The 24,202-nt window shown below is 37.5% G+C and overlaps 1 pseudogene; it reads left to right on the top strand.

Moving 5' to 3' along the window:
• Window positions 1–631: 631 nt before the first annotated feature.
• Window positions 632–24,202, top strand: part of LOC127672473 (vomeronasal type-2 receptor 116-like) — a 34,033-nt pseudogene continuing 10,462 nt past the window's right edge.

Below are 24,202 nucleotides of genomic sequence, written 5' to 3'. Positions count from 1 at the left end.
TGAGATTTCTTCAAGAAAACTTTATACAAAATTAAATCAGTTTGCAGTCAACCTGATTTACATTTTATCAATAAAAATAGTCATTGAGAACAGCAAATAGACAATATCCAGGACTCCCCCAATTGCAATTGTCAGTTTTGTGACACTAGTTTTCATGCTTATCTCTGGGAATCTAAATGCTTAAAGTCTTGGTGGTTCTCTTCTTTTTCATATTTATTGGCCAGTGTTGTCCTCGAAGGTACAGTAATGATTTTCATACTCAAATATACTAAATATTGTGATGTTACAAACAATCTTTATACCTATTCTGTTTTGAACCAAATTTCTCATTATATAAATTCCATAGGCATCTTAAACTCATACAAAAGAAAAGAACACTAATTCACAGCACATCTCATGTCAGTTTATGTGTTAATTGGGTGAGTACCTGACAATGAAGAGACATTTATCATGAGAAAAATCTTTTATATGTGTGCTTGGGCATGAGTATGAGTGTACGTTTGGAGGTATTCATATACTCATTTGTTCCTAGGATCAGGATCGATATAACAAGACAAATCACAGGGCAGATATACCACAGCCACATATATTAATCTGTAGTATTAGAAGCTACCATTGGTCACCATGCTCAATGGATTTGCATAAAATCACATACCTCAGAGACTATCAGATCCCATCATCTTATCAGGCTCTCTTCAATGACCTTTCGATGGAGATCAGGAAAACTGGTTGTGACGGAAATGAAAAATACGTGAGCTACATTCCTAACTCAATATTTCATTATGAGATGCTAAAACTTAAGAAATTTTTCAATCCTTGCTTTCAGCTTTTTTGGTAATTATTATTTGACAGGTTTCTATTTTCATATTTTTCACTATGAAGGGGTAACTTAACATAGATATCCTTAGTATACATAGTTTTACCTTTGGCACTAAGTAGGAGCATGAAATAAAATGGTGCCCCCCCTCCATTTTACATGTGCTACATGGTCACATGAAGCATGTGTGTATTGGAGTCATAGGTTACATGTTCTTTTTATATCATTATGTAAAATTGCCACCAAGTCCCATGGTGACTTCTGTGTTGAGTATCTCCAAGTGAAGCATACAGCAAATAAAACAGTTGTTTACTGTTTTATGTGACCTCAGCCCATAGAAAAAAAGACATATTTTTCATCATGAAATTCGAGTGTCATGTGCAATCTGATTTCTTTGGAGTAGTAAAGTACTGTGAGAGAGAAAGAAAAAAGAAATATAAATGAGGAAAAATAGACAAACTGATCTCACACAGAACAGCAAACACCAGAGGATTCAAGTCATGACTGTAGACTGTAAATCCGGATAAGCTCCCTCTGCTATCATGTTCTCAATTATATGGGTCTGCAAAAAGAGAATATGGCAGTGGGATTGAAGAAAATCCATTCAGAGTAGTATGCTATCATTGGATATTACAAATTCACCAGAATCACATCCTCATGTTGATTTGGTATTTATGTATATATACATGAATAAAAGACACAGGGAGATGTTACCAGAAGCAGCATTGTGTGTTAATTAAAAAAAAACTGACAGAAATAAGTTTTTCTAGGTAAGTGCTTTTGAAAGGAACGCATGGGGGAGGGGGAGCACTGTGGCTTTAGAGTACAATGCATTAAGGATTTGGTGAATCCCAAATTCAGATTCTTTAAAACTTCAGAGGAGAGATGGATGCAAATAAAGTGTGTGAGGCGTTTCTAAAAATGATGCCAAGAAATTTGAATGGCTTTGATTATAGATCCATAGATACTATCCAGCTAATCATGACATCAGCTGCATATTTTGTTATTATTCATAATGGCACTGAATCTTTACCTCTTATGATTTGAAATCAGATAAAATAGTAAATAACATGGAAAATACGATTCGTATTTCACAATGGTATGTAAGCTGTGGTACAGATGATTTTATGTTTGGTTCTAGAAGATACAATTTGCTGATTACTTCCTTTCAGCTGAAAATTCTAGTAGATACACAATATGAATCTATTCATGAAGATTCCACAGATTCTATTGACCCAATAAATAGGTCCTCTTCAGAATTATAAATTTACCAGAATTTGCAAAATTAACTATCATTTGCTTAATATGAGGGCCATTTTAAATTTAACCAATAATGTGAAGAAATTATTTATTTTAAAAAGATGGCATTGAAATTTTAAAAGTCATCACATTGAACTTTAAGATAGTATGGTATGATTCATTGTCATCCATGTTGAACAATTTTTTTCGGTAGGTTCAGTTTCAAAATCTACCTATATTTGTTGGCCTTCATATTTGCCATTGAAGAGATAATTAGGAACCCACATCTTTTATCCAACACATCTCTAGGATTTGAACTTTATATTGACCAAAGAAGGAAAGAGATTATTATTCTGCAAGCTTTGACTTGGCTCACAGGAATGGGAATAAACATTCCAAATTATTCCTATCAAAGGAAGAACAAGGCTGTTGCTGTACTAACAGGAACATCCTGGACAACATCTGCAAATATTGGGAGACTGCTGGGTCTCTACAAATATCCACAGGTGAGAAACAGAGGTCTGAGAAAATAGAAAACCATATTAAACTTTTGATATTAAAGATGATTTGTAATGGAAGGGAACAAGACCAAACTATCATCAACCAGAGAGAAGTGAGGCATTTGTTCATGTAGTCTTTGTTTAGGATAAAGAAGAAAAATTTGGAAGCTACACTGAATATTTTCAAATGTTTTATCTTGTCAAAAATTTCTCAATAAATTTGACCAGGATGATAAGAGAATTTAAACACAAAAAAACACCATTCCAAATATTCCTTCAAGTCTATTATTGGTCCTATATTAATGTATTCATTCCTGTTTCTGATTCAGCTTGATTTTGGGCCTTTTCAGATGACCCTAACTGATAGAAGCCAGTTCTCCTCTCTTTACCAGACACCCACAAAGGACACATTACTTGCATTTGGCGTTGCATCTTTGACGCTTCATTTCAGCTGGACCTGGGTTGGACTCATCCTCACAGATAACAGTAAAGGAACACAGATTCTCTCAGACTTCAGAAGAGAGATGGACAGAAATGGAGTGTGTGTGGCTTTTCTAAAAATTATGCCAGAAATCTTGACATCCTTTAACGTAGGATCTGGAGAGACTCTAAAGATAATCATTAAATCAACTGAAAAGATTGTTGTTGTTTATGATGACACTGAATCTTCTTATATTAAAATGCTTAGTCAGTTTATGCTGTTATTAACATGGAAAGTATGGGTCATGAATTCACAATGGAATATAGGCCTTGTAGCAAATTATTTTCTGTTTGATTCTTTGCATGGGACCCTCCTTTTTGTACAACATCGTGACAAGATACATGATTTTCAAACGTTTGTCAGGAACTATAACCCTTCCAAATACCCAGAAGACCATTTTCTTGCTGTTCTTTGGTATAAAAATTTCAATTGCTCTATCTCTGTGCCTGATTGTAAAATATTGGGAAACTGTCAACACAATATTTCTTTGGAATATCTGCCTGTAAATATTTGGCTCATGGAAGTGACTGAGGGGTGTTACAATGTATACAATTCTGTGTATGCTGTGGCTCACAGTCTCCATGAAATGACTCTCCAGCAAACACAATTTTATTCTCATCAAATCTCAGAGAAGAATGCATATCCATGGGAGGTAATTTCTCTTGCTCTGCCTTTTAACTATAGCACTGTGCTGTATGTAGTCTACATAAATTACTCAATATACTATAATACTTTCTAGAAGATATTACAAATAGCAAAATGAGTTTGTATGCAATTACTTTTCTAAATTTATTGCATACACTTGTGCTATTTTCCATGATTTATGGAGGAAAATAATAAGAAATTGATGCATGATGTCAAAAAACTATTGTATTACAAATAATCACCTTGTTTTCTCATCAGAAAATATTCAACTTGAAATCCACTTATATCTATGAATATTTCAGAAAAAACTAGATTATTGACTCTAAATTGACCAATGATAATAGACCCTTAATTTTCAAATACTGAAGTGATGCCTGTATTACCTAACTGATCATTTTATTACACTTTGGAAATGCAAACCAAAATGTACAAATTGAATCTGACTATCATCTCAAGATTATAAACATTTATCTCATACAATATTGCTTTGATAAATCTGGTGTCGTGTGTGTGTGTTTGTGTGTGTGTGTGTGTGTGTGTGTGTGTGTGTGTGTGTGTGTGTGTGTGAGAGAGAGAGAGAGAGAGAGAGAGAGAGAGAGAGAGAGAGAGAGAGAGAGAGAGAGAGAGAGGAGATTTTTTTGATGCTGACAGCCAGGTTTGAAACATTATGATACTGTTAATTTGGGGACATCTGTCATAATAACAAGTAATAGCTTCCTTTAGCTTACATTTCTAATGAGGGATTATTGTCAATAAGAAACATTTTTTCATTCATATTCTTTTTTTTTTATTCGATGGATTCTTTATTTACATTTCAAATGATTTCCCATTTTCTGGGTCCCCACTCCCCGCAAGTCCCATAAGCCCTCTTCCCTCCCCCTGTTCCTCCATCAACTCCTTTTCATTTCCCTGTTCTGTTATTCCCCTATACTGTTGCATTGAGTCTTTCCAGAACCAGGGGCCACTCCTCTGTTCTTAATCTGTTCTTTTTTGACATCATTTAATATGTGGATTATTTCTTGGGTATTCCAAGTTTCTAGGTTATTATCCACTTATCAGTGAGTGCACACCATGACTGATCTTTTGAGACTGAGTTACCTCACTTAGTATGATGTTCTCCAGCTCCATCCATTTGTCTACGAATTTCATGAATTCATTGTTTCTGATGGCTGAATAGTACTCCATTGTGTAAATATACCCCATTTTTTTTGTATCCATTCCTCTGTTGAGGGACACCTGGGTTGTTTCCAGTTTCTGGCTACTACAAATAGGGCTGCTATGAACATACTGGAGCATGTGTCCTTCTTACATGCTGGGGAATCCTCTGGGTATATGCCCAGGAGTGGTATAACAGGGTCCTCTGGAAGTGCCATGTTTTCTGAGGAGCCGCCAGACTGATTTTCAAAGTGGTTGCACCATCTTACAATCCCACCAGCAGTGGAGGAGTGTTCCTTTTTCTCCACATCCTCGCCAGCACCTGCTGTCTCCTGAGTTTTTGTCCTTAACCATTCTGATTGGTGTGAAGTGAAATCTCAGAGTTGTTTTGATTTGCATTTCCCTAATGATTAATGATGTCGAACATTTCTTAAGGTGTTTCTCAGCCCTCCGAAGTTCTTCATGTGAAAAATCTTTGTTTAGTTCGGTACCCCACTTTTTAATGGGGTTATTTGGTTCTCTATTTGGTTCTTCTTGAGTTCTCTGTATATATTAGATATTAGTCCTCTGTCAGATTTATGGTTGGTAAAGATCCTTTCCCAATCTGTTGGTTGACGTTTTGTCCTTCTGAGAGTGTCCTTTGCCTTAGAGAAACTTTGTAGTTTTATGAGGTCCCATTTGTCAATTCTTGATCTTAGAGCATAAGCTATTGGTGTTCTATTCAGGAACTTTTCCCATGTGCCCATGTCCTCAAGGGTCTTCCCCAGTTTCGTCTCTATTAGTTTCAGTGTGTGAGGTTTTATGTGGAGGTCCTTGATCCATTTGGAGTTGAGCTTAGTACAAGGAGAGAAGAATGGATCAATTCGCATTCTTCTGCATGCTGACCTCCAATTGAACCAGCACCATTTGTTGAAAAGACTATCTTTTTTTCCACTGGATACTTTCAGCTCCTTTGTCAAAGATCAAGTGACCATAGGTATGTGGGTTCATTTCTGGGCCTTCAATCCTATTCCATTGATCCATTTGCCTGACATTGTACCAATACCGTGCAGTTTTTTTTTTTTTTCACTATTGCTCTGTAGTAAAGTTTGAGGTCTGGGATACTGAATCCCCATGAAGTTCTTTTACTGTTGAGAATAGTTTTAGCTATCCTGGGTTTTTGTTATTCCAGATGAATTTGAGCATTGCTCTTTCTAGCTCTATGAAGAACTGGGTTGGGATTTTGATGGGGATTGCATTGAATCTGTAGATTGCCTTTGGCAATATGGCCATTTTAACTATATTAATCCTGCCAATCCATGAGCATGGAAGATTTTTCCATTTTCTGAGGTCTTATTCGATTTCCTTCTTCAGAGATCTGAAGTTCTTGTCATATAGGTCTTTCACTTGTTTAGTTAGAGTCACCCCAAGGTACTTTATGCTGTTTGTGGCTATTGTGAAGGGTGTCATTTCCCTAATTTCTTTCTCAGTCTGTTTATCCTTTGAGTATGTAAAGGCTACTGATTTGCTTGAGTTGATTTTGTAGCAAGCCACTTTGCTGAAGTTCTTTATCAGCTGTAGGAGTTCTCTAGCAGATTTTTGGGTCACTTAAGTGTACTATCATATCATCTGCAAATAGTGATAGTTTGACTTCTTCCTTTCCAATTTGTATCCCTTTGATCTCCTTATGTTGTCTAATTTCTCTAGCTAGGACTTCAAGAACTATATTGAAAAGATATGGACAGAGGGGACAGCCTTGTCTAGTCCCTGATTTTAGTGGGGTTGTATCAAGTTTCTCTCCATTTAGTTTGATGCTGGCTACCGGTTTGCTGTATATTGCTTTTACTATGTTTAGGTATGGGCCTTGAATTCCTGTTCTTTCCAAGACTTTTAGCATGAAAGGATGCTGAATTTTGTCAAATGCCTTTTCAGCATCTAATGAAATGATCATGTGGTTTTTTTCTTTGAGATTGTTTATGTAGTGGATTGCATTGATGGATTTCCTTATATTGAACGATCCCTGCATCCATAGAATAAAGCCTACTTGATCATGGTTGATGATCATTTTTATGTGTACTTGGATTCGGTGTGCAAGAATTTTATTGAGTAATTTTGCATCGATATTCATAAGGGAAATTGGCCTGAAATTCTCTTTCTTAGTTGGATCTTTGTGTGGTTTTGGTATCAGTGTAATTGTGGCTTCATAGAAGGAGTTGGGTAGTGTCCCTTCTGTTTCTATTTGGTGGAATAGTTTGAAGAGTATTAGTATTAAGTCTTCTTTGAAGGTCTGTTAGAATTCTGCACTGAAACCATTTGGTCCTGTGCTTTTTTTGTTGGAAGGCTATCTATGACCCCTTCTATTTCTTTAGGGGTTATGGGTCTGTTTAGATGATCTATTTGATCCTGGATTAATTTTGGTATTTGGTATCTGCCTAATATTGTCCATTTCCTCCAGATTCTCCAGTTGTGTTGAGTACAGGCTTTTGTAGTAGGATCTGATGTTTTTTGAATTTCCTCAGTTTCTGTTGTAATATCTCCCTTTTCATTTCTAATTTTGTTAATTTGGATACTTTCTCTGTGCCCTTTGGTTAGTCTGGCTAAGCGTTTATCTATCTTGTTGATTTTTTCAAAACACCAGCTCCTGGTTTTGTTGATTCTTTGTATGGTTCTCTTGGTTTCTATTTGATTGATTTCAGCTCTGAGTTTGATGATTTCCTGTCTTCTCCTCCTCCTGGGTGAATTAGCTTCTTTTTGTTCCAGGGCTTTCAATTGTTCCGTTAATCTTCTAGTGTATGCTCTCTCGAATTTCTTTTTGGAGGCACTTAAAGCTATGAATTTTCCTCTTAGCACTGCTTTCATTGTGTCCCATAGATTTGTGTATGTTGTGCCTTCAATTTCGTTAAATTCTAAAAAACATCTTTGATTTCTTTATTTCTTCCTTTACCAAGGTATCATTGAGTAGAGTATTGTTCAGTTTCCATGTATATGTGGGCTTTCTGTTGTTTTTATTGTTATTAAATACCACTTTTACTCCATAGTGATCTGATAGGAGGCATGGGATTATTTCAATCATCTTATATTTGTTGAGGTCTCTCTTGTGACCAACTATATGATCGATTTTGGAGAAGGTACCATGAAGTGCTGAGAAAAAGGTATAATCTTTTGCTTTGGGATGAAAAATTTATATATATATATATATATATATATATATATATATATATATATATATATATATATATATAAAATCCAATTGGTCCAAAGCTTCAATTAGGTTCACTGTCTCCTTGTTTAGTTTCTGTTTTCCTGATCTATCCATTGATGAGAGTGGAGTGTTGAAGTTACCCACAATTATTGTGTTAGGTGCAATGTGTGCTTTGAGCTTTAGTAAAGTTTCTTTTATGAATGAGGGAGCCCTTGTATTTGGGGCATAGATGTTCAGGATTGAGAGTTCTTCTTGGTGTATTTTTCCTTTGACCAGCAAGAAGTGACCTTCCATGTCTCTTTTGATGACATTAGGTTGAAGGTCAATTTTATCTGATATTAGAATGGCAACTCCAGCTTGTTTCCTGAGACCATTTGCTTGTAGAATTATCTTCCAGCCTTTTACTCTAAGGTAGTTTTTGTCTTTGACACTGAGTTGTGTTTCCTGTATCGAGCAAAATGTAGGGTCCTGTTTACGTAACCAGTTTGTTAGTATATGTCTTTTTATTGGGGAATTGAGTTCATTGATGTTAAGAAATATTAAGGAGTAGTGGTTATTGCTTCCCATCATTTTTTGATGTTAATTTTATACTAGTGTGGTTATCTTCTTTTGGGTTTGATGAAAGAAGCTTAATATCCTGCTTTTTATAGTTTCCCTCATTATAATGGTGTTTTCCCCCTATTATCCTTTGTAGGGCTGGGTTTGTGGAAAGATATTGTGTAAATTTGGTCTTGTCATGGAATATCTTGGTTTCTCCTTCTATAGTGATTGAGAGTTTCACCTGGTATAGTAGTCTTGGCTGGCATTTGTGTTCTCTTAGAGTCTGCATTAGCTCTGCCCAGGATCTTCTAGCTTTCATGGTCTCTGGTGAGAAGTCTGGTGTAATTCTGATAGGTCTTCCTTTATATGTTACTTGCCCTTTTTCTCTTACTGCCCTAAGTACTCTCTCTTGGTTTAGTACATTTGGGGTTTTGATTATTATGTGACGGGAGGTATTTCTGTTCTGGTCCAGTCTGTTTGGAGTTCTGTAGGCTTCTTGTATATTCATAGGCATCTCTCTCTTTAGGTTAGAGAAGTTTTCTTCCATAATTTTGTTGAAGATATTTGCTGGCCCTTTAAGTTGTGAATCTTCACTCTCATCAATGCCTATAATCCTTAAATTTGGCTTTCTCATTGTTTCCTGGATTTCCTGGATGTTTTGGGTTACAAGCTTTTTGCATTTTGCATTTTCTTTGACTGTTGAGTCCATGGTTTCTATGGCATCTTCGGCATCTGAGATTCTTTCTTCTATCTCTTGTATTCTGTTGTTGATATTTGCATCTATGGTCCCTGATTTCTTCCCAAGGTTTTCTATCTCCAAAGATGTCTCCCTTTGTGCTTTCTTAGTTGTTTCTACTTCTGTTTTCAGATCCTGGAAGTTTTTGATCAGTTCTGTCATTTGTTTGTTTGTGTTTTCCCCTAATACTTTGAGAGATTTTTGTGTTTCCTCTTTCATGACTTCTGCCTGTTGATCAAACTTCTCCTGTATTTTTTAAGTGAATTTTGCATTTCCTCCTTATTGGCTACAAACTTCTGACCCATATTTTCCTGAATTTCTTTAAGTGATTTTTGTGTTTCCCTTGTAAGGGCTTCTAGCTTTTGATCATTTTTCTCCTGAATTTCTTTAAGAGATTTATGTCCTTCATGTGTTCCTCTAACAGCATCCTTACCAGTGCTTTTAAATCCAACTCTTGTTTTTCTTGTATGTTGGGGTATCCAGGACTTGCTATTGTTGGGGAATTGGGTTCAGATGCTGCCATAATGCCTTGGTTTCTGTTAGCAATGTTCCTATACTTGCCTTTAGCCATCTAGTTCTCACTGGTGTTAGATGGTCTTATTGTCACTGACTAGTGCCACAACCTATTGTGGACCTTTAGGGCTATTTCTGAGACACTGGATGACTATGTTTCCTCTGGCACAAATTACTGATATGCTGCCTTTCTCTTTTGTGCCTTTGGAGCCCTGCTCAGTCTTGCCTCAGGAAATGTTATACTTGGGTTTTCAAGGTGAACCAGGTGTTCTCAGACTGCTCTGTTATAGAACAAAGATGGTGAGTGGGGGGGTCACTCCCTCTGTATATTCTTTTTAAAAAATGATTCTATTGAATATTTACTGGGAATAATTCTACTAGAATGCTTTGCATCTATTTTAGCTCAACCCTTTTCTCCAGAATGTCAATTTTAAAAGTGGTGATGGAAGTCAAGTGGAAATTAGATGCAGAATATGAAATTTTTAATTTTGTTAATTTTCCAAATGTCCTCAGAAAAAAGATTAAAATTGGAGTCTTTTCTCCCAAAGGTCCACAATGGCAACAACTGTCTTTCTTTGATGACATGATATAATGGGCTACAGGATTTACAGAGGTATGTTGGATCTTATATCATTGGACTGACTGCTGCATAAATAAACACTTGTGAATGAAATGAATACTGGTCCCTTATGCAGTGTCCATTAATACAAACAAAAACAAGAAGCCTGTCAATAGAAAGTCTTTGTTGCCTCATAATGAACAATCACTTTTTTCATACATTTCTCCATGGTTAATATGTATGATATCTGTTTATTACTAACTAAGGTATTACTATGACTTCCAGAGTAGAAAATGTCAGTCAGTGCATTGCCATTTGACTTTTAGTGTTCTTGCACAGGGAAATGCACAGCAGCATGGAGATGCATGTGCATGTGTTATCTGCATGTGTTCCTGCTGAAAGAGGAAACAATTGCTCAGAAAAACAAAGTTTACTTGTACCTCATGACATGGAACAAGTCTTTCAATATTTAAGTAATCATGGATACAGGCACCTAAGAAATTCACCTTGCTTTTTCTGTCAATTGGAAAATAGATTGAAGTGTATAGTGGTGTTTGCAACCCTTACTGTTTTACATTCTGTTCAAGATAAAAAAAACCAATAAAATGGAATTGTCAGCTTTTAGAGTAAGTTTTGCTTCTTCAAGAAACTTGGTGTCGGTTCTTTTTCACCTGAAGGTCTAAAGAATTGTTTGTATTGTAAATCTGAACCTTACAAGGTTATATTCAAACAGATATTAACTACCACTATTATGAAAACTCTTATCTGGCCCATGATAACAAAACACACAGTTGGAAATGGTTGTCACTCTAGATACTATTGTAGATATGGACTCAGGTGACCTAATGGCCTCTTATTTTGCCCTATGTCTTACACTTCCACAATTGTTCAGAGATATGTTTTCACTAGATGATGGTTTTAACACACTGAATTTTGGAAAGAATACCATTTAAAAGGAGGAGTGAAAAATCTACATTTTGAAATTATAAATATAAAATATGCTCTTATTATTAATTATTTTATTATATTTTTAGTGGCTTAAAACTGTGCAAACTGAATATTTTCTTTTGGGCATTTAATTCTCAGATTCCTCATTTTTGTGCAGTGAGAGCTGTGTTCCTGAATTCAGAAAATCCCCCCAGGAGGGTAAGGCTGCCTGTTGTTATAAATGTACTCCCTTTGCTAAAAATGAGGTTTCCAATGAAACAGGTAAATATCACTGTGGTATTAGCACCTATCCATAGTGTTCTGTGAAGTATGTGTACATTGAAACCTTTGATGAAACAACAGCAGTTATGAGTTTTGTTCACCTTTTATTTAGATGTAAAAATAATTATATTTATTATGTTATCATGTTAAATGGCTCCTGGCCTTTAAAACTTATGCTTGATCTTTGATGCTTTGTTCTTGGAAGACATTGTTAGCTGTATAGAATCTCCTTATTCATCTAAGAATATAATACTTCAATTTATCATGAAATTGAACTCATAGAGAATAAGTTATCAACTTTGCATGGTTTTGAACACATAGTTCACAAATTAGCACAAAATAGTCATTGAATCCTTACCAATTCTCCTTTTATAATTACTGTCATGATTCTAGATTCATCAAAAATGACCTAAAAGGAATTTGATTTATACTTGGAAGTTTTTAAATGTTGTAAATAAGATTTATTCACTTTATTTTGTCTGTGAGTATTTGCCTACATGCATGTATGTGAACCATTGGTTGGTATGATCCACATCAAAGTTAAAAGGCATCAGATTCCCTGGATGTGGATAACAGACAGCATTGACACGCTATGTGGCTTCTTACAACAAAATATGGGTTTTCATTTAGGATAATACTTGTTGATTACCAAAGAACCATTACTCTCATCTACAATAAATAACGGGTAGCACTCCTTTAAGGAAAAATTCTGCTACACCTCCCAGTTTTCTCTAGTATCCCTCTGTATACAAGTGCCATCATGGATTGGCATTGGCAGAGTTAGATTTTACATATTTCTATATTTATTTCTGTTTGTATTTTGGTATTTATTTATGCAATTATTTATTTATTCATTCATTCATTTACAAACCAAACTCTCCCACCTGCCAGTTCCCCCTCACAGAGTACCTTCTTTTTTCTCTCATTCTCCTCTGAAAGGATGCTCCCTTGGTATCTCCCCCCCCCCCCACCCCCCATCTAACAGATAAATTCTCTGTAGCTTTAGCTGTATTTCTACCATCAAGGCCAAACCAGGCGAAACTGCTGGGAATGGAATTCAAAATCAAGCTGCAGTTTTCAAGGCAGATGCTACTCCAGTTGTTGGTGAACCCTTATGGAGACAGAATTGCACACCTGCTACATATATGACTGGGCCATCGGACCAACTTGTGTATGCTCTCTGCTTGGAGTCTTAGTCTCTTAGAGCACCCAGGTATTCAGATTAGTTGACTCTGTTTGGTCTTCCTATGGAGTTTCTATCAATGTCAGGGCCATCAATCCTTCCAACTCTTCCATAAGAGTTCTCCAACTCCATCCAATAAATGTCTATGGGTATCTTCATCTCTTTCAGTCAGCCCCTGGGTAGAGTCTTTCAAAGGTCAGTTATGCTAGGCTCATGTATTCAAGAAAATGGAGTATTATTAATAGTGTCTGGGATTTGTGCTTGCCCATGTGATGGGTCACAATTTGGATTGGTTATTGGTTTTTACTTTAATCTCTGTTCAAAATTTATCCCTGAATTTCTTTTAGAAAAGAAAGTTTTTGGGTCACCAGTTTTGTGGGTGGGATAGAGTCCTTATTCCTAAACTTGGGTTCATGCATGTCTACACAGGGTGGAATCTTCAGGTTCCATATCCACACTACTATGTTACTCAGCAAGGGTCACCCAAATTGTGTCTCCTGTGAGACTACCCCCCCATCTCAAGTCTCTGGAACTGACTAGTTAGTCCTGCTACACTGCAACTCAGGCACCTTCAGATTTTGATTCATGCTCCTTGCCTTTCTCCTTTCTTTCCCACACCTGATTCTGACTTCCTTATTCCCATAACCATCCCTATGACCACACATTCTGTCCTTCTTCCTTCCTCCTAAGACTATTTTATTGCCCTGTCTAAGTGAGATTCAGTGATCTGCTCTTGGAATTTCCCTCTACTATAACATCTTATAGCCTGAGTGATGTATCATGGGTATATTGCAGTTTATATTTAATAACCACTTATCTGTGTGTACATATCCATTTTCTTTGCATCTGAGTTCCCTCACTCAGGATGATATGTTCTAGTTCCATCATTTTACCTGCAAAATTTATGATGCTCTTTTTTTTTATTCGATATATTTTTATTTACATTTCAAAGGATTTCCCCTTTTCTGGACCCCCACTCCCTGAAAGTCCCATCAGTCCCCTTCCCTACCCCTGTTTTCCCACACAAAACTTCCCATTTCCCTGTTCTGGTTTGTCCTATACTGCTTCACTGAGTCTTTCCAGAACAAGGGGCCACTCCTCCATTCTTCTTGTACCTCATTTGATGTGTGGATTATGTTTTGGTTATTCCAGTTTTCTAGGTTAACACCCACTTATCAGTGAGGGCATACCATGACTCATCTTTTGAGTCTGGGTTACCTCACTTAGTATGATGCTCTCCAGCTCCATCCATTTGCCTAAGAATTTGATGAATTCATTGTTTCTAATGGCTGAATAGTACTCCATTGTGTATATATGCCACATTTTTTGCATCCACTCTTCTGTTGAGGGATATCTGGGATCTTTCCAACTTCTGGCAATTATAAATAGGGCTGCTATGAACATAGTGGAACATGTAACCTTATTACATGCTGGGGAATCTTCTGGGTATATGCCCAGGAGTGGTATAGCAGGATCTTCTGGAATTGAGGTGCCCAGTTTTCGGAGGAACCACCAGACTTATTTCCAGAGTGGTTGTACCAATTTGCAATCCCACCAGCAGTGGAGAAGTGTTCCTCTTTCTCCACATCCTCACCAACACCTGCTGTCTCCTGAATTTTTAATCTTGGCCATTCTGACTGGTGTAAGGTGAAATCTCAGGGTTGTTTTGATTTGCATTTCCCTAATGACTAATGAAGTTGAGCATTTTTTAAGATGCTTCTCCGCCATCCGAAGTTCTTCAGGTGAGAATTCTTTGTTTAACTCTGTACTCCATTTTTTAATAGGGTTGTTTGGTTTTCTGGAGTCTAACTTCTTGAGTTCTTTATATATACTGGATATTAGCCCTCTATCTGATGTAGGATTGGTGAAGATCTTTTCCCAATTTGTTGGTTGCCGATTTGCCCTCTTGATGGTATCCTTTGCCTTACAGAAACTTTGTAATTTTATGAGGTCCCATCTGTCAATTCTTGATCTTAGAGCATATGCTATTGGTGTTCTGTTCAGGAACTTTCCCCCTGTACCAATGTCCTCAAGGGTCTTCCCCAGTTTCTTTTCTATTAGCTTCAGAGTGTCTGGCTTTATGTGGAGGTCCTTGATCCATTTAGAGTTGAGCTTAGTACAAGGAGACAAGGATAGATCAATTCCAATTCTTCTGCATGTTGACATCCAGTTGAACCAGCACCATTTGTTGAACAGGCTATCTTTTTTCCATTGGATGTTTTCTGCCCCTTTGTCGAGGATCAAGTGGGCATACGTGTGTGGGTTCATTTCTGGATCTTCAATCCTGTTCCATTGATCCGCCTGTCTGTCACTGTACCAATACCATGCAGTTTTTAACACTATTTCTCTGTAATATTGCTTGAGGTCTGGGATACTGATACCCCCAGAATTCCTTTTATTGTTGAGAATAGTTTTAGCTATCCTGGGTTTTTTGTTGTTCCAGATGAACTTGAGGATTTCTCTTTCTAACTCTGTGAAGAATTGAGTTGGGATTTTGATGGGTATTGCGTTGAATCTGTATATTGCTTTTGGCAAAATGGCCATTTTAACTATATTAATCCTGCCGATCCATGAGCATGAGAGGTTTTTCCATTTTTCGAGGTCTTCTTCCATTTCCTTCTTCATAGACTTGAAGTTCTTGTCATACAGACCTTTCACATGTTTGGTAAGAGTCACCGCAAGGTACTTTATACTGTTTGTGGCTATTGTGAAGGGGTTCATTTCTCTAATTGCTTTCTCAGCCTGCTTATCCTTTGAGTATAGGAAGGCTACTGATTTGCTTGAGTTGATTTTATAACCTGCCACTTTGCTGAAGTTGTTTATCAGCTGTAGGAGTTCTCTAGTGGAGTTTTTTGGGTCACTTAGGTAGACTATCATATGATCTGCAAATAGTGATAGCTTGACTTCTTCCTTTCCAATTTGTATCCCTTTGACGTGCTTATGTTGTCTAATTGCTCTAGCTGATACCTCAAGTACAATATTGAAAAGATAAGGAGAAAGTGGGCAGCCTGGTCTAGTCCCTGATTTTAGTGGGATTGCTTCAAGTTTCTCTCCATTTAATTTGATGCTGGCTACCGGTGTGTTGTATATTGCTTTAATGATGTTTAGGTATGGGCCTTGAATTCCTTTTCTTTCCAAGACTTTAAGCATGAAAGGATGCTGAATTTTGTCAAATGCTTTTTCAGCATCCAATGAAATGACCATGTGGTTTTTTTCTTTGAGTTTGTTTATGTAGTGGATTGCATTGATGGATTTCCGTATATTGAACCAACCCTGCATTCCCGGGATAAAGCCTACTTGATCATGGTGGATGATCATTTTGATGTGTTCTTGGATTCGGTTGGCAAGAATTTTATTGAGTATTTTTGCATCGATGTTCATAAGGGAAATTGGTCTGAAGTTCTCTTTCTTTGTTGGATTTTTGTGTGGTTTTGCTATTAGTGTAATTGTGGCTTCATAGAAGGAATTGGGTAGTGTCTCTTCTGTTTCTATTTTGTGGAATAGTTTGAAGAGTATTGGTGTTAGGTCTTCTTTGAAGGTCTGATAGAATTCTGCACTGAAACCATCTTGTCCTGTGCTTTTTTTGGTTGGAAGACTTTCTATGACCCCTTCTATTTCTTTAGGGGTTATGGGACTGTTTAGATGATCTATTTGGTCCTGATTTAATTTTGGTATTTGGTATCTGTCAATGAAATTGTCCATTTCCTCCAGATTCTCCAGTTGTGTTGAGTATAGGGTTTTGTAGTAGGATCTGATCATTTTTTGTATTTCCTCAGTTTCTGTTGTAATATCTCCCTTTTCATTTCTAATTTTGTTAATTTGGATACTTTCTCTGTGCCCTTTGGTCAGTCTGGCTAAGGGTTTATCTATCTTGTTGATTTTCTCAAAGATCCAGCTCCTGGATTTGTTGATTCTTTGTATGGTTCTCTTTGTTTCCACTTGATTGATTTCAGCCCTGAGTTTGATGATTTCCTATCTTCTACTCCTCCTGGGTGAAATAGCTTCTTTTTGTTCCAGGTCTTTCAGGTGGGTCGTTAAGCTGCTAGTGTATGCTCTCTCCATTTTCTTTTTAGAGGCACTCAGGGCTATGAGTTTTCCCCTTAGCACTGCTTTCATTGTGTCCCAAAGATTTGGGTATGTTGTGCCTTCATTTTCATTAAATTCAAAAAGTCTCTGATTTCTTTCTTTATTTCTTCTTTGGCCAAGGTGTCATTGAGTAGAGTGTTGTTCAGCCTCCATGTGTATGTGGGCTTTCTCTTGTTTTTGTTGCTATTGAAAACCACTCTTACACCATAGTGATCTGTTAGGAGGCATGGGATTAGTTCGATCTTCTTGTATTTGTTGAGGTCTGTCTTGTGACCAATTATATGGTTGATTTTGGAGAAGGTACCATAAGGTGCTGAGAAAAAGGTATATTCTTTTGCTTTAGGGTGAAATGTTCTATAAATATCAGTCAAATCCAATTGGTCCAAAGCTTCAATTAGTTTTACTGTGTCCCTGTTTAGTTTCTGTTTTCCTGACTGGTCCATTGAGGAGAGTGGAGTGTTGAAGTCCCCCACAATTATTGTGTTAGGTGCAATGTGTGCTTTGAGCTTTAGTAAAGTTTCTTTTATGTATGAGGGGGCCCTTGCATTTGGCGCATAGATGTTCAGAATTGAAAGTTCTTCTTGGTGGATTTTTCCTTTTACCAGCAAGAAGTGTCCCTCAGTGTCTCTTTTGATGACTTTAGGTTGAAAGTCAATTTTATCTGATATGAGAATGGCTACTCTGGCTCGTTTCCTGAGACCATTGGCTTGTAAAATTGTCTTCCAGCCTTTTACTCTAAGGTAGTTTTTGTCTTTTACCCTGAGGTCTGTTTCCTGTATGCATCAAAATGTAGGGTCCTGTTTCCTTATCCAGTCTGTTAGTCTATGTCTTTTTGTTGGGGAATTGAGTCCATTGAAGTTAAGAGATATTAAGAAATAGTGATTATTACTTCCTGTCATTTTTGATGTTATTTTTATTTTTGAGTGGTAATCTTCTTTTGGGTTTGATGAAGGAAGGTTACTATCTTGCTTTTTCCAGGGTGTAGTTTCCCTCCTTGCATTGGAGTTTTCCTCCTATTATTCTTTGCAGAGCTGGGTTTGTGGAAAGATATTGTGTAAATTTGGTTTTGTCATGGAATGTCTTGGTTTCTCCATCTCTTGTGATTGAGAGTTTTGTTGGGTATAGTAATCTTGACTGACATTTGTGTTCACTCAGAGTCTGCATGAGATCTGCCCAGGATCTTCTAGCTTTCATGGTCTCTGGTGAGAAGTCTGGTGTGATTCTGATAGGTCTTCCTTTATATGCTACTTGCCCTTTTTCTCTTACTGCCTTTAATATTCTTTCTTTGTTTAGTGCATTTGGGGTTGTAATTATTATGTGGCGAGAGCTATTTCTGCTCAGATCCAGTCTTTTTGGAGTTCTGTAGGCTTCTTGTATATTCATAGGCATCTCTCTCTTTAAGTTGGGAAAGTTTTCTTCCATAATTTTGTTGAAGATATTTGCTGGCCCTTTCAGTTGTAAATCTTCACTATCATCTATACCTATAATCCTTAGGTTTGGTCTTCTCATTGTATCCTGGAATTCCTGGATGTTCTGGGCTACCAGCTTTTTGCATTTTGCATTTTCTTTGTTGAGTCAATGGTTTCTATGGTATCTTCGGCATCTGAAATTCTTTCTTCCATCTCTTATATTCTGTTTTTTATATTTGCATCTATGGCCCCTGATTTCTTCTCAAGGTTTTCTATCTCCAAAGTTGTCTCCCTTTGTGATTTCTTAGTTGTTTCTACTTCTGTTTTTAGATCCAGGATGGTTTTGCTCATTTCTATCATTTGTTTGTTTGTGTTTTCCTGTAATTCTTTAAGAGATTTTTGTGTTTCCTCTTTCATGACTTCTGCCTCTTGACTCAAGTTCTCCTGAATTTCTTTAAGGTTTTGTGTGTGTGTGTGTTTCTTCTGTATTGGCTTCTATCTCTTGAGCCTTATTCTCCTGCATTTCTTTAAGTGATTTTTGTGTTTCCATTATACGGGTTTCTAGCTTATTCATGTTCCCCTGTATTTCTTTAAAAGATTCATTTATGTCCTTTTTGTGTTCTTCTAGCAGCATCATGACCAGTGATTTTAAATCCAAATCTTGTTTCTCTGGTGTGTTGGCATAACCAGGACTTGCTGATGTTGGAGTGTTTGGTTCAGATGCTGCCATATTGCCTAGATTTCTGTTAGTAGCATTCCTGCGTTTGCTCTTTGTCATCTTGTTCTCTGGAGTTAATTGGTCTTGTTTCTGGCTGGTGTTTGGGCCTCCTGAGGGGCTCTGGGGCTATTTCTGCAACACTGGATGGCTGGGTTTCCCCTGTAGCAGATTGCTGATGTGCTGTCCTCCTCTTGGGTGCCCTTGCAGCCCTAGTGTGCTTTGCCCCAGATTGTGTCTGTGAACCAGATGGTGCCCATTTGCACCTTTAGGGAGTGCTGATGGTTGTATGCTGCCGGGACCTTTTCCGTGTGCTGATCACTCTGCTGGTCAGCCGATCTCCCAACTGGGTTGGTGCACCTAAGGCTAGCCTAGCTGCTCAGGCCCTGAGTCTTGGCAAAAGCCAGGGAGGCCAAGGTCTGAGCAAAGTCCCACGCCCCCACCCCCTAACCCCGGGCTCTGACTGTTAATTGGTTCTGTCAGGTGGCCAGGATGGTGGGCATGTGCACATGCTCCCTGAAAGTGCTGGGAGAGTCTTCTGGGCTAACAACCTCCTGGGTGGGTTGACACATAGATGGCCCACTGAGCAGCCCAGTTCTTGGGGTCAGTTCAGGGCCTGTTGGGGCCTAGACTCCTGCTATGTTAGCCTCAGGCTATGCTAGAGCTGCTAGAGCTCTCTGGCATCCTGTAGGCAAAATGGCGGCACGCGCACCGGGCCCAGGCAAAAAACTCCTGGCTGGGTTGGCACCCTGATGGCCCCCCCTGAACAGCCCAGGGCCTGGGTGCAGGCCAACGCCTGTTGGCCTTAGACCCCTGCGATGTTGGCCTCGGGTTATATTTGCGTACCTCAGTCTGTCTGATCTCTCTGGAGTCCCAGAACCAAGATGGAGGCGAGTCTCTCGTGACTGGTGGGAGGCAGAGTTCTGAAGTGGCTTCTGTGCAGTGAAAGGCACCATAAATCTGCTGCTGCTTGCAGCCCGGCTGGCCTGCGAAGGTCAGTGGTCATGGGCACAGGGCCTAACTGGACCCTGTGTCACCTTGGTTCCACTGCTGATGGCCCTTCAGCTGGACCAGCCACTGCTGTACTGCCACCGCCATGGCCGTCGCCGCAGCCCTCGCTCGATGCTCTTGTTTTTAAGGGTTGAATTATATTCCATTGGGGGGGAAATAGAGTTTCTGTATCCATTCTTCAGTTGAGGAACATCTAGTTTGTTTCCAGGTTCTGGCTATTTTGAATAAAGCTGCTATGGAACAGTGGAACATATGTCTTTGTGGTATGGTCTAGCACCTTTTGCCTATTGGTCAGGAAATCATAGAGTTGACTGGGCAGTAATAAGCATTTCCTATTTTCTAATCAAACCCCAGATTGATTTCCAGAGTGGTTATATAAATTTGAACTATCACCTACATTGAAGGAGTATACCCCCATCCTCACCCTTCCAGCATGCTCTGTTCCTTGAGTTCTTGATCTTTGCAATTGTAATTGGTATGTGGTAGAATCTCAAAATCAGTTTGATTTGCATTTCCCAGATAAATAAACTGGTAGAACATATCTTTAAGTTTTCCTTGGCCATTCAAGATTCTGTTGAGATATCTCTATTTAGTTATGTACACCATTTTTTAATTGTGTTATTTGATTTTTGGGAATGATTTTTTCTATATTATGAATATTGGCTCTCTGTGCAATTGAGGACTAATAAAGATATTTCTCAATCTGAAGGTTCTCATTTTATCCTATTGACAGTGTACTTTACCTTACAGAAGCCTTTCATTTTCATGTGGTACCCTTTATCAATTGTTGATCTTAGACCCTGAACCATTGTGTTATGTTCAGGAAATTGCTTCCATTACCAATGAGTTCAAGGCTATTTTCCACTTTCCCTTATATTATATTAAGTGTGTCTTGATTTATTTTGAGATCCTTGTTCCATGTCTACTTGATTTTTATACAGGGAGATATAGATCTACTTACATTCTTCTACATGCAAACATCCAGTTAGACAAGCACCATTTGTTGAAGATATTTTCTTTTCTGAGTTACATTGTTTTTGAATCCTTTGTCAGACAGCAAGTGTCATTTCTTGGTCTTAAATTTGTTTCCATACTAGTAGTATCATGTGTTATCACTATCACGCTGCAGAGCAGTTTGATATCAGGAATAAGCATCCTCTAGAAGTTCTTTAACATTTTAGGACTGTTTTAACTACATTGATTTTTTTTTGTTAATTTTGTTTTCCAAATCAAGTTGGGAATTGCCCTTTCACATCCTGTGTAAGGAATGTTGGTAATTTCTTGGAAATTGCCTTGAATCTGTAGATGGCTTTTGGTAAGGTGACCATGTTAACTATGTCAACACTACTGATCCATGAACATGGAATATCTTCCATCTTCTGATGTCTTCTTCAATTTCTTTTTTTCAGGGACTTGATGTTATTGACATACAGGTCTTTCAGTTACTTAATCATGTTACAAGAGGAGATTTTATATAGTTTGCAGCTACAGGGAAGTGTGTTGTTTCCCTAATGTCTTTGCCAAACTGCTGATCTTTAGTATAAAAAAGGTCTACTGTTTTCTTTGATTTAATTTTGTATTCAGCTACTTTTCTGTAGTAGTTTATCAGTTGTAGTTCTCTGTTAGAGTTTTGGGAGGGCTTATGTATATTATTATATCATCTATGAATAGGAATATCTTGACTTCTTCCTTTTCAATTTTTATCCTTTTAATCGGTTTTCATTGTCTTATTGTTCTATCTAGAATTCACAGTACTGTATTGAAGAGGTACAAAGAGTGACAACCTTACCTTGTCTCTCACTTTAGTGGAAATGATTTAAGTTTCTCTACATTTAATTTTATATTGGCTATTGACTTGCTATATGTTGCTTTCATTATGTTTAGGTATGTGCCTTACATGTATTATCTCTGCAAGACTTTTGACATAAATAGATGTTGAATTTTGTCAATGTTTTTCAACATCTAATGAGATGCTCGTGTGATAATTTCTTCCATTCACTTTGCTTAAATGGAGGAATACACTGACTCATCTAATATCATGACTGGATCTCCATGATGATGTCTACTTCATGTTGATTAAAGTTTTTGTTGTGTTTTTGGATTTGACTTGCAAGTATTTTAATGAGCAGTGTGTGGGTGTTGTGGTGTGTGTGTGTGTGTGTGTGTGTTTCCATGGTCATAAGCTAACTTGGATTGGAGTTCTCTTTTTTATATTCCTTTTTTATTAGTTATATTTTTTACTTACATTTCAAATGTTGTCCTCTTTCCTGGTTCCCCCCTCCCCCAAAATTCCTGTAAGCCATCTCCCCTTCCCCAATCAACCCACCCCTGCTTCCCTGTCCTGGTATTCCTCTACACTATGGCATCAAGTCTTTCCAGGACCAAGGGCCTCTCTTCCTTTTGGTGCCTAACAAGACCATCCTCTTCTGTCAATGTGTCTCAAGCCATAGATAACACCATGTGCACTCTTTGATTGATGGTTTTGTCCCTGGGAGCTCTGGGAGTACTGGGTGACTCATATTGTTGTTCCTCCTGTGGCACTGCAAACCCCTTCAACTCCTTGGGTCCTTTCTCTAGCTCCTCCACTGGAGACCCTCTGCTCAGTTCAATGGCTGACTGAGAGTGTCCCCTCTGAATTTGTCATGTACTGGCAGAGTCTCCTATATACAATTACAAAACCCAGGCACTATTGTGGGTGCCCACATGTGCTGTCTGACTGGGGCCAGATATAGCTATCACCTGGGAGGCTCTCCTAGTGGGTTTCTCTTTCTTAGCAGAATATGTGTATGGGTTGGTTTCCAGGGTGACTGTGGCTCATAAGTTCCTTACGTTGATATTTTGTGGAATAGTTTGAGCTTACCTTTTGTTTATATTTTGTGGAATTGATTTTAATTTTTCTTTGAATCCTGCCTTAAAACCAATTTACCCCATACTTTTTGGATTGGGAGGATTTAATGATTGCTTCTGTTGCTTTACTGGTTATAAGAAAGTTCAGATAGTTTGCCTAATTTTGATTTAATTTTGGTAAGTGGTATCTTCTAGAAAATCATCCATTACACTTAAATTTTGTAGTATGGGGTATGGTCTTTTGAAGTAGAACCTTTGAATTTTCCTCAGTTTCTATTTCTATGTTGTCCTTTTTATTAAATTGGATACTGTCTCTGGGTCTTTTAGATAGTTTGGCTAAGGTTATTGTTTCTTGTAAATTTTTGCAAGAATCAGCTATTGATTTGTTGATTTTTTGTATTGTTCCTTTTGATTTTCTTGAAAGATATCAAACCCTGAGTTTACCTATTTAGCTTTTAGGTGTGCAGTTAATTTGTTATTATGTGATCTCTCCAATTTCTTTTTTCTCTGTTTTGCTTTTCTTTTTTATTGATATATTTTTTATTTACATTTCAAATGATTTCCCTTTTTTTCTTCATTAAGAATTAGTGGGACGAATTTTTCTCTTTCTATTCCTTTTATTGTGTTGCATAAATTTATATATATTGTGCCTTAATTTTCATTAAGTTTAGAAAGTTTTTAATTGCTTTCTTTATTTCTTCATTGACCAAGGGATTACTCACAAGAGACATGTCCATATTCCATGAGCATTTGAGCTTTCTCTTGGTTCTGTTGTTGTTGAAGTCTAATATTTTCCATGGTGATCTGATAATATGAATGGTGTTATTTCAATTGTCTTGTACTTATTGTGGTTTACTTTGTGCCCAATTATATTCTCAATATTTTGAGAAGTTTCTGTGAGGTTTTGAGAAGAAGGAATATTTTTTTTTTTTTTTGGTTTTGTGGAGGAATGTTTGTAAATACTATATATCTTTATGCTGAGGTATTGTTTATTTTTGTTGCTGACTTGTCTTTTTTGTATGCATCAGAATGATGGAGCCTCTTTACATTTCATATCTGTTAATGCCTGTGTTTTTATTGGTGAATTATGGTCACTGATGTTGAAGTATATAATGTTCAATGATTCTTACTTTGTATTATGTTGATTATGGTGTTGGTACTCTCTCTCCTCTGTCTCTCTGTCCCTCTCTGTCTCTTTGTCTGTGTGTGTGTGTCTGTGTGTGTGTGTGTGTGTGTGTGTGTGTGTGAGAGAGAGAGAGAGAGAGAGAGAGAGATACTCTTCTTTTGATTTCATTATGAGATGACTAATTTCTTGTGTTATGGGGCTGTAGTTTCCTTGTATTGAAGTTTTTTTACCTAGTATCCTCTGCAGGATT

The sequence above is a fragment of the Apodemus sylvaticus genome, chromosome 22, assembly GCF_947179515.1.
Source record: "Apodemus sylvaticus chromosome 22, mApoSyl1.1, whole genome shotgun sequence".
Taxonomy (NCBI): Eukaryota; Metazoa; Chordata; class Mammalia; order Rodentia; family Muridae; genus Apodemus; species Apodemus sylvaticus.
Note: the sequence above shows the minus strand (reverse complement) of the source record. Positions and strands in the feature narration are given on the sequence as shown.